Raw genomic sequence first — 11,085 nt, forward strand, 5'->3', positions numbered from 1 at the left:
AATGGGCTAAGATAGATTCTATTATTCATATCAAGAATTCTGACTCGTGCACCACCCCTTGAAAGGAAGCAAATTGTAACTGTACACACCACCTGGAAGACATTTGTGTCTCCCTCTGATTCTGTGCCAAGCTGGTCAAACTCATCGCAGCTTTGACTCACTCTTACGAATTGGGTCTGAATCCCTACAAAATGGTGCTGACTGGAGGAAATCATGAAGACAGGGCCATAGTTCCGAGGTGAGGAGGAATAAGACTCTGAAGCAGTTGTGGTTGCTGCCTGGGGTGGGGCAAAAGGGGTACAGATGTTTTTCTAGCAGTCCTCCACTACTTTCCTTCTGCTGGAGTTTAAAGTGTCCATAAGAACAATGCCAGAGAATTTTCACTTGAATTTAGAACTCTACGGTGTTGACTCACAGGCTGCCTGCCTTGTTCCACCGTGGCAGGTGGAAGTGTCTGGGGGCACACTGGTTTCAAAGGACCTTCATTACAATATTAAAGTGACCACACACCATCGAAAGCAGTCTGGAATGGGTGGGAAGAAAACAAGAGATGCAAGAAGAGATAAAGAATGGTAGTAGCCAAGGGGGATCCTAGGGCTTGAGATACAGCTCATCGGGCAGAGTGCTTGCCTGGCGTGCCTGAAGCTCCAGGACCAACCCCAGCACCGGATTAACTGGGTATGGTGGCATATATTTGTAATTCCAGAGTGTAGGAGATAGAGACAGGAGGATCAGAAGTTCAGAATCAACCTTGGCTACATACTAAGTTCAAAGCCAGCTTGGATTACACAAGTCCCTAGCGTTGTTTTTTGTTTTTGTTTCTGTTTTTTTTTTTGTTTTTTGTTTTTAAAGGGTGGTGGTGGTGGTGATAAAACAATTGGAGAAGTTTCTCCCTACTCCAACTTCCATATTGCCATTGTCTGAACCACCTGTCTGCCATGAAACTAGAGGTGAGAGTGAGAATACCGACTCAGAAGTACTGACTCAGTACTGAGTCAGGCTACACAGGAAAATCTCAAATTCATTCACATAGGTCAGGTGTATGCTGTCTTCTCTCTGCACTCATAATGGCTGACTGTCTATGAAGTCTTGAGGAACACTGCATTGGCCATACTGAACCATGGCTCCCAGGAGAAACTAGGTTACCCTTCAGTTAGTGGGTACACTTCTGTCCATTGTAGAACATATATCCTGTTATACTGTGTGTTTCTACTGAACAAAGCCTTGTTTGATATTCTGCCATTTCATTGCCATTGAACTCACAGCCAACAGCACTAGAGGTCACACCTGAACAAGGCTCACCTTACATATGGATATCATCTGCAAGGCTCATTACAGCTCCTTGGAACTTCAGCTCTGTTCCTGATGGCTATCTAAACAGTGAGCTCACCGACAAAAATGCACAAAAAATGTAATAACAAAAACCAACCAAACCAAACCAAACCAAACCAAATCATGCTCTAAATAGACAACAAAGGATATATGAACAGTAATAGGAAGGTGGCCTGGCCTTGATTGACCCTGGATGGGGTGGTGTGAATTGTATTGTGTGAATTGGCTGAATTGCTCTGTCTCTGCAGGTGACTGTAAATGCACCCTGGGTGTTGATTTGGGGTTTACAATAAATCTGCATGAGTAGCTGTGTTCATAAGCACAAAAGCTGTGAACTGTGAAGACCATCTCTTTACCAGTAAATATACACGGCTAACTCATGTTGTATTTGGCTGATCAGGATTACATTTGCTGGAGCATGAACGGTCAGCTACAAGGGACTCTACAAACTGAGGCTCTGGTGGTGGTTACATCAGTCCAGAGAGACTCAGTCCAAGAGTGGCTTCTTTCAGTTAGTCTTGAACCAGGGCAAAGTGTTGACTGCAGAAACATGCTCGAGTAGGTTTGGGAGTTGCCAGGATGGGGTGGAAGGGAGGTCAGCAGGAAAGCTTGCCAGGCTCATTCTCATCTCGTGCAGGACCAGAGCTGTAAGCACACACACTGTTGAGTGGCAGCCTCAGGATCAGCACTGAGTTTATTCTCTGACAATTTCACAAATGCACTGTGTGCATTGTGGTTCTCTTAGCCCCCTCCTCAAGTCTCCTCCACTACCTCTAATATCATTCCCTACAGGTCCATTTTCCACATTCAGGGGTTCATTGGTTTGCGTTTTTTTTCATATTTTATTTGTTTTTTATTTCCAGATGCACTGAGTTCAACAAGGATCATCTGTGTGACCATGGGTTTAGAACTGCATTGACTGTATCACTCCCAGAAGACAGCATCTCACAGCCCTATGTTGCGGCTCTTACATTTTTCCATCCTTCTTTTTCCAGGATGCTTTTTGAGCCTTAGAGATGATGCTCAACCACCATCCCTTCTCTGCACCTTGAGCAGCCATGTGTCTCTGCATTCACCACCATTTGTTGCAAAGAGAGGGCCACTGAGGTGCAGGAAGCCTTGAGGGAGGGAAGATAGCATCACCCAGCAGATATGAAAACAGAGGGGGAGTTCTGAGGGTGGAAAGTTTAAGCAGGGATGAGTCTAGGGGAGGTGGGGGAGACGGAGGAGGGAAAGTTAACTAAAACTAAGGATGTATGAAAAAAGCCATATGGAAACTTGCTACTTTGTAAGTTAATTAAAAATGTAAGTTAGAAAAAAGAAGAGTTAGAAAGAAGATATTCTGCACGTCTAGATAAGGCTGCCCCTGTAAGCCAAGGATTACTAAACGCAATCCCTAGTGTTGGGTGTGAAACCCCTCACCTCCTTATGAGTTGTTGGTCACACAGGCACCAGAGGTTTCATAAAACAATACAGGCTCTTGACACTTTTCTTGATTGCCTACTGGAACTAGTTGATAAGACCTTATTGATTAAGACACTAGACACCTTGATTGTAAGCTGAAGAGAAACCAAGTTGTCTCTGAGCTGGAAGCTTACTTCTTGCTGGCTGCTATGGGGGCAGCCATATAGAGGCTGCTATGGGAGAAAAGACATCGGTGGTCTTACCCAGCTGAGAATAAACCCTATGATCTACAATACCAACCTTCTGGGAAAGATGTGCCTGCTGGCACAATAATGGTATGACCATTATGGGGATTACCAGCTCTTTCATTGGCTATGAGGCCCCTTCCACAGGCCAGATTTAATATCTCACTGTAAGCCCAGCCAAACACCCATGACTGAGGCAATTTAGGCTGTAGGTGTTGAGTTAATATTGTTTCTTAGCTAGATTGTCATGGTGCTAAGCTGCTTTATAAATATTTATGTTTATACCCATAGATAAATGCCACTCCAAGATTTAATCAGGAATGCTAAATTTAACCACATCTTCCCAAAGACAAAAATCCATCATCTCAAAGTTCAGAGAGAACTCACAGACCCTTTGGAATATGTCTCCATCTCCTTCTTTGCCCTAGTTAGAGAAACATCGCTTTATTGTTGTTCCTCCAAAGTGTGCAGAAGGCTGTGAAGCCCTTTTCTTGCTCCCATCCTGTGACTTTTCCTGGGAGACATGAGCAAACGCTTATCCATCCCATATAGGACACTGATAGCAGACCAAAAAAGCTATTGTACTCAAGACTATCTTGGCAAACGAATACGTTTATTGTATTACATACTGGAGCATGGGTGGGGGTTCCTTATAGAAGCTCAGATGATTCAAATTCGGCTTTATGGATGAAATCTTATTCTAACATAAGTGGTGACTTGAGGTAGCGACATCCCTATCGCCAACCGCAGTCCTTGCAAGTGGCTCAGTCAGTGGGGGTTCTTTCTGCAAACACCTTGGTTGTTTCTGCTTATATAACCTTGGGGAAGGTGTGAATCCTGCACATTTCAGGGACCTCTTGTGAGTTGCTTTCTTCTTGACTCCTGTAAGTTTCATTTATTCTGAGTCTACGGAATCTTTCTCTGGGGTGGAATGCTTCAGCTGAGAGGAAATCTTGAGGCAGCACATGCCAACCTGTCCTGCTGCCTAGAGGGAGATATTGTGCCATCTTATCTATTCATCCCCTATCCAAGACCAAACAAGATGGCAGCTGCATGGGATGAAGGCTTCTGATGAGGTCATCGTGTAAACTGAGAATGGGATGGCACATTCAGCATCAAGGATGGAGAGATGAACCAGAAATTGGGTAGACATGAATAAGGGCTGCTGAAATGGAGACACACTCTGATAGCCTCACTCCAGCCTCGATTTCTCTTCCACCACCTGTAAGTTTATGGAGGTTTGGTGTTGATATAAAGATGTGAATTCCTATAATGAGAACCAGGTAGAACTCATTCATTCCACAGCTACCCAATGCCCACTGTACCCTGGCTCTGTCTATGTGGCAGGGCACACTGAAATAAGGACGAGGCCATAGTCCCATACTTCAAGAAAGGCATTTGTGCCAACGGTTGATAGTCTGCGTTTAGAGCTTGGCTGGTTGACTTGTAGGTTCAACTCCCTCTGCTGTTTGCTTAGCTCTTTAATACTGCAGTTTCCTAGTGTGTAAACACGGAGAAAGTCCTAGTACTTACCTTATGGAATTGATATGAAACTAGACTAAATGGCTTAATGTAGGCAGAGATTGTGACCAATTCCTGCCCTGTAATAAGTACTTGTTAGCTTAGTGAACCACTCCTATATAAGAGTTGGGGATAAAGAGCCTATGCTCTCGAGGGCCTCAAAGACAGGAGTGTGTAGTGTTACTCATTTTGTGTGGAGTTTTGATTCATGAACTTACTTTAGCAATGAAATTTTACTTAACAGTGGCCTCACTCTATTATTATTGGCAACAGTATCACTAATAGTAGAAAGTATTAATTAAGCACATACGTCTTAGGTCCCGTGAACCATATATTAATATGTTACACAATTTAATTATGTAATAATCAATACTAATAGAAATTTCATTTTCAGATGTGGAGATTAAAATTCAGGGCATTAAAGTAGCATGTCCACAGTCACAGTAAACACACGGTTGGTGGGGTGGGGGGGTTGGCTTGGTTGTCACAGGTGTAAATGCTGTTTTAGTCAGTGAGCTATGCTGTCCTTGGAGAAGGCACAGCTGATTGGAGGCAGCTGACAACTCTGAAGAAGTAACTGCCAGACTTTGGGAAGGTGCTAGAAGCGGTGGCATTGTAGCTAAGCTTTTTCCAAGCCTGCGCTCTCCCTGGGCTCTCCTGCCTGGTGGCAGAGACTAGGTCTCACCACCATAGTTTTTCCTGCACGACTATGGTGCTCTGAGGGTCTTTGCTGATTTGCTTTGATCCGAGTGAATTGCTCAGATGGTACTGCGCAACGGATGCTCTCTGTAGTGTGGGTGGCAAACCCTAAGGGTATACAATTGTTCCTGAAGCTGGAGCCAGAAAGAGAGTCTGCTTAGAGCCAGAAGAGTGCTCAACATAGGGAAGATGTGTACTACAGAAAATTTGCTTACCGTGGGCTCCTTTGGTTTCTGGGTCATTTACAGCTGGCTGCCTATCCTTGAATGTTCCAAAAAGGCTCCTGGCTGTTTCATTTCTCCAAGTAATAGACTGAAGATGCAAAGTAAGACAGCAGATTGCATTTTTGCCATGAGAATCCCACAGGTCACCTGATATGTAGTAGCTGGCTCTCTGCCAATGTGGCCCTTCCCCACCACAACTGCGCCCTTCTGTCTCTGCTTGAATACATCCAGGGATGGGGAGAAGGCTACAATGCATCCTGGTTCTGAGAAGTCCAAATCCTCGAGAATGGTCTTCTTACTAAGTGAACATTGCTTCACTAGACTCCCATCTGAACTGCCTGACCCAAGCCAGAAAGATCCCATCACTCCCTCTACCATAAAAATCCCCTTACAGATCGGCATCGACTTCTACCACTTTCACAGCTCCTGTAGTCATCAGCAACTCCCCCTGTTCAACACAAGTGGCTGCTAACACCCGGGCTCTAACTGAGCGTGACACCAAGATATGATTTCAATAAGCCCGAGCAGCACACTGTAAACTAACGGTCTTTTCCCCATAACCACAATCTACTTTTGACATATTTCTATCTCAGTTGGATAATACCCATTCAGAATTGTCAGTCTCGGGGTTCTAGAACCAAACAGTGGGAAACCGCCAAGAGTCAAGAGAGAAGGGAGAGGATTCCGGAGCAGAGAGGACAGATGAGCCTCTGATCCTTCCATAAGGCTCTGCACAGACAGACTGGAGGCACAGGGTAAGGTCCAGACCAAAGATAATGGGCAAATGTAAGAGACCCTGGCAAAGGATGCTGGCCTGGGATTGGGGGTGGGGAACTTTGCTTTTAATATGGACTGAATTGTGCACTCTTCATTTATATGTTGAAGCTATAACACTTACAGTTAGTGCTTTAGTGTCAAGGCACTAAAATTAAACGAAGGGCTAGGGTGGAGATTTGATGCAAAAGAGGTGACATCCTTATAAGGAGAGTCATGAGATCCTCCTCTTCTTTCCTCTGTCTGTCTGTCTGTCTGAGTCATACAGAGAAGCTGTCCATCCACTCACCAGAAGGAGGGTCTTTAGAGCTTCCAGGACTCTGTGAAGATACATTTGGTTTGTGTCAGCTGTCAGGCCACTGGTCTCTCATTACAGCAGTTCAGGCTGACAGACATGTGAAGTGCACCGGTCCATGCACCTTAGCAACAGCTGCCAGGCTCCCACATGGAGTCAGGACAGGTGGCATGGAGGCTGGGTATGCTGGCTGATACCCAGCCCTGCTTCCTCCTCTGTAGGTCATTGGAGATGAAGTGCCAGAGGGACATCTGAAGCCAGTGACAATCTCTGTATTTTTACTGAGGTCTCTTGCCTGCAGACCAAGCCTGTCCTTCTCTCACAACTGTTCCCACCTTAGTGGCTGCACTGTCTACTTAACGGTCTGTCTTTCCTATTTCTCTTTTTCCTAACCTGTAGGCCAAACTCCCTGAAGGGGCTAACAAGGGACCATTGAGCTCACTGCTATCTTTTTTTTTTTTTAAGATTTATTTTTCTCTCATGTGCATGAGTGTTTTGTTTCAAAGGCACCCAAGCTGCCTGTTTACTTCAGAGTTGCTCCTACAGCACCTCAACTAGCGAGTGCCTGGCCCTCCACCCCACTGAAGGAACCTGCAAACTAAAGGAACTTCCCCTTCCCCATTTACCTCTTCAGACCTAACCCATCCCTAGCACTGCATATAGCTCCCATAAGCCCCAGTACCAATGCCTAAAATACAGTGTGGTTTGCCTATCAAGGCTTTGGAAAAGTTAATTTTGGAAAGAAACTCAATATGAACTATCTTCTTGTACCTAGAAAATCATATTCCCTTCTAAGGTAAATCATCAGGCAGCTGCATTGTGTTAGGGCTTGGGGCACCAGCTCTTGTGATTCACACTGCTGTGCTTCCTGGGAAACTTCCTGGGATGGGAGAGGGCAAGGCAAACACAGCAATCCTTTTCATTTGGAGCAGAGTGTGCTTCCAGGACGGTGCCAGGCTGCTGCAGAGCTGGGTGAGGCAGAGCCCAGAAGGCTTCCTGAAAGGTGGGATTTGAGAGTCCTTCCTAGATGATCAGATCTGGAAGTAAGAGAAACAGGAAAAGAAAGATACGGCGCCTAGGGATGTTAGGTTCCAGAAAGGGATTTTTCTCAAGACTCTTGGAAAGAGCTATGAATGCCAAGTTCAGGAAGTTGGAGGGTCTTTTAATAGGTTCAGGCTAAGGGTGTGTGAGCTATAGACTGGAAGGGAGGAGAGCGAAGTCAGATGGTTGGGGTTTGTAACCACTGGGAAAAGTCTAATGGGCTGGGCCAGGCAGGGCAGAAGAGAGGATCAGGAAGAACGGTTGAAGATAGACTATATGACTCTCCGTGACATGGGTGGCAGCCGCAAAAGTCCTTCTGTGGGCGTGGGTCTTATGACCATGAGATGAGAGTGATCCCTCTCAATGGCTTCTGGTTCCTCTGTGAGACAGAAGCCATTGCTCAGGGTGGGAGCCGTGTTAATGATGGGGGTGGAGATGAGAACAAAGGATGCAGGCCCAGCTGCAATACCTATGTTTGTAAATGTGGAAAAGCTGCATTTCTCAGCTTTTCATCACTAGGACAAAATATCTGGCATAGTTAATTAATAAAGAACAAAGTGTTATGTAGTTCAGTTTTGAGGTTCAGATCTAAACTGGATACCTTTTTGGTTTGTCTGCTGATAAGAGTGGTCTATGACAGAGTTTGGAAGACATCACTACTCATTCAATCCAGGAAGCAGAGGCAGGGGACTGAGCCTCACAACTCCTTCTGGAGGTATCTTCAGAGTGACTCCACTACTCACTTCATACATGTGCACAGCACTGTCCTGCTATGTGATACCACAGCACCAGAAACTCTGTTTGCACCCTCTGTCCTCCTAAGTCTCCCCTGAGGGGAAACATGCTAAGGAGGGATTAGCATCTGGACCCCGGGGAAAGGGTCTTCTGAAGGCAGAGTGATCACCTAGAACATCACTGCAAAGTCCACCTCAGGATGTGGGTAGGAAGCCTGGGTGCCACGAGCTCAGCAAAGGACCACATGCGTGCTGTGCCAATCCACCATTTCCTTCTGTATTTTACATTTACCCATTTTTAGAATGTTCACATGGAGCAAAGGGCCATGAAACCAAACACCACCAAGGGTCTGCCACCAAAGAGGCTCGCACATTCCAGGGTGCTCCCACAGAACAAAACAAGGTCCCTCGGGAACACTTTTCATGGGCACTCTGTCTTTACTAGAGAACCAGGGAGGCCCTTCCCAGGGAAGTTCTTAACTCAGACACAGGAAGGGCCAAATGATCAGGGTCCTGTGGGAATGCTTGTGTTGGCTACTTCATCCTTGCTGTAGATTCATGCGGACCTCCCAGGGGAAATCTTTAACCCAGGAGAGCCCCCTGCCATTTGTTGGTTCCCAGGACTCTCAGGACAGACTGGAGCAGCCATGGTGCTGGCGTACTTCGGGTCAGCTTCAGCCCTTGCCCACGGTGTCTGCCTGCCTGGATACATTACTACCTTCTTGCTTCCTTTCCCCAGGCTTGCTACTAGACTCTTCCCAGGGCATGGCAGGACAGGGCAGTAGGCAGGTACCCAGCCACACGGGCTTCCAGGCATGGCTGTCCTGGGAATGGTCCTGGGGTGGGGTGGGCGTGGAAAGCTCTCAGGATACTTTCCTAGCACTTGAATTTCATTGTGGAAAATCTCCCTAGGCTCCAAGCGCTGACTCATCCGTTGAGGCTTGTCCAGGAAATCAGTTTCCAAGATTTCACAAACTCACATGCAGAAAAGCTATCAATATGTTCACATTTGTGTCCGCGTCAATCTCCTTCTCTTATTCTTTGATATAATGAGTTGTCTAATTATGGTGACATCTGTTGAAGAGGACTCTAGCTTCCCCCTCCCCACCAGAACCCACTATGGGGCTCTTTTTGGGGGAGATCACGTGCTACAGGGTTTGTGCAGAGAGGCAGAACCCCAACAGAAGTCATCTATGGCTGAAACACAAGTGTGTGTTACCCCCAAAGTCCAGCTGTATTGCCTGCAACACCTCACAGAGGATCAGACACATAGGTAGAGCTGGCAGTTAATCCACAGGCTCATTTCCCAAAGGTCTCCGTAATTTCAGCCCAAGCTGACTGAGAAATCAAGAGAGAAGGAAGATCATATGCTGGCAGACCCAGTTTTTTCTTAATAAGTAATCAATGGCTATAATTGATTTTAACCCAGAAGCGAGTTTTCGGTGGCACATCACAAGACTTAATGATTCCTTTTCTCAAATATCAGTGTACCTTAAAGGTGAATTTGAATGGCCAGTATTCATTCATTCATTCCTATATTCCTCCATTCATCCATTCATTCAATGGATGTTTGTCCAGCCTATATTGGGAATTGGGGTCCTGAGACAAAGAAACACAGTTTGAGAGAATGTAGCATCCAGTAACACAAACGGACGATGGCCACGCATGGCAGATGGTGGCAAGAGTTAGAAAAGATTCTCAGAGAAGCTGAGGAGACAGGCCCATCTGGTCTAGATCTCCCATTTTGCCATAGCATTTCTGGAAGCCACAGGATTTTTACGTCTTTGGTGGCTTTTTCATCATGACCCAGGCTGGTATGCCAAACCACAGCTTTGGTAGGGCTAAGGGTTCCCCACTGAACTGGAGGTGGTTCCCTTGTGTCTCTCATCGTTCCATTTTCCAAGAGGATTCTGAGCAGTGTTAATTCAGATTTTCCAGTGTCCTTGGCTTTTGTGGGAGATGTGGCCGCTTCATAGACTTTTGACTTGTGAGTTCCAAATAAATAAGGAGGCAGTAGACTTGCTTCTCCCTCAGCCTGCCCTGTGTTTGATAAGATCTTCTCAATGACCAAGTACTGAGTGTCCCTCAAAGGATTTTTTAAATTAAAAAAAAATCTCCCACTTATTTTTTTCTAGGAAGTTCATGTAGTCACTAAAATCAACTCTTGGTGTGGAGCGCAGTCTTGGTGGCTAGGAGCACTGGTTGCTCATCTTGAAGACTGGAGTTCTATTCCCAGTCCCCACAGAACCTCACAACCATCTCTAAGTCCAGTCTCAGAGGATCTGACACCCTCTTCTGGCCTCTGTGGGTATCAGGCATGCACCTGGTGCACAGACGTTCAAGCAGGCAAAACACCCACACACATATAAATGAGAACAAATAAACCTTAAGTCTTAAGTCTACTGATCTCAACAATGGAACTTTGGCACTATACAGGATCTTCAAAGTAGTTTGATTGAACTTTTTCTACAGGTGGGAACAAAAAATAAAGAATCAGGTTTTGAAAACGTATCCTGCAGGGTTGGTCCATATTCTCTCTGATTCAAATTCTAAGGATTCTGTCATTACCCACACACTTTGTCTCTCTCCATAAAAATCAAAATGTCGTTGTATATAATTATGTTGGGACTCCATAAGGTGGCTTGGTGGGTAAAGGCACTTGTCGCATAGCCTGGTGAACTGTGCTTGACCCCTGGAACTCACATAAGGGTAGAAGGAGAGACCAACTCCACAAAGTTGCCCTCTGATCTCTACATGGGCACCAGGGCATGCATACCCTCACACAATCATGTTCACGTGCAATAATAAATAAATAC

At 45.7% G+C, this 11,085-nt stretch overlaps 1 long non-coding RNA gene across 1 annotated transcript; it reads right to left on the minus strand.

Moving 5' to 3' along the window:
- Positions 1-3,983: 3,983 nt before the first annotated feature.
- LOC110293612 lies at positions 3,984-6,012 on the minus strand. Its single transcript, XR_002377824.2, has 3 exons — positions 5,818-6,012; positions 5,417-5,513; positions 3,984-4,203 (listed from the first exon to the last, which is right to left on the minus strand). It is a non-coding gene; the product is annotated as an uncharacterized LOC110293612 (long non-coding RNA).
- Positions 6,013-11,085: the final 5,073 nt, after the last annotated feature.

The sequence above is a fragment of the Mus caroli genome, chromosome 4, assembly GCF_900094665.2.
Source record: "Mus caroli chromosome 4, CAROLI_EIJ_v1.1, whole genome shotgun sequence".
NCBI classification, from domain to species: domain Eukaryota; kingdom Metazoa; phylum Chordata; class Mammalia; order Rodentia; family Muridae; genus Mus; species Mus caroli.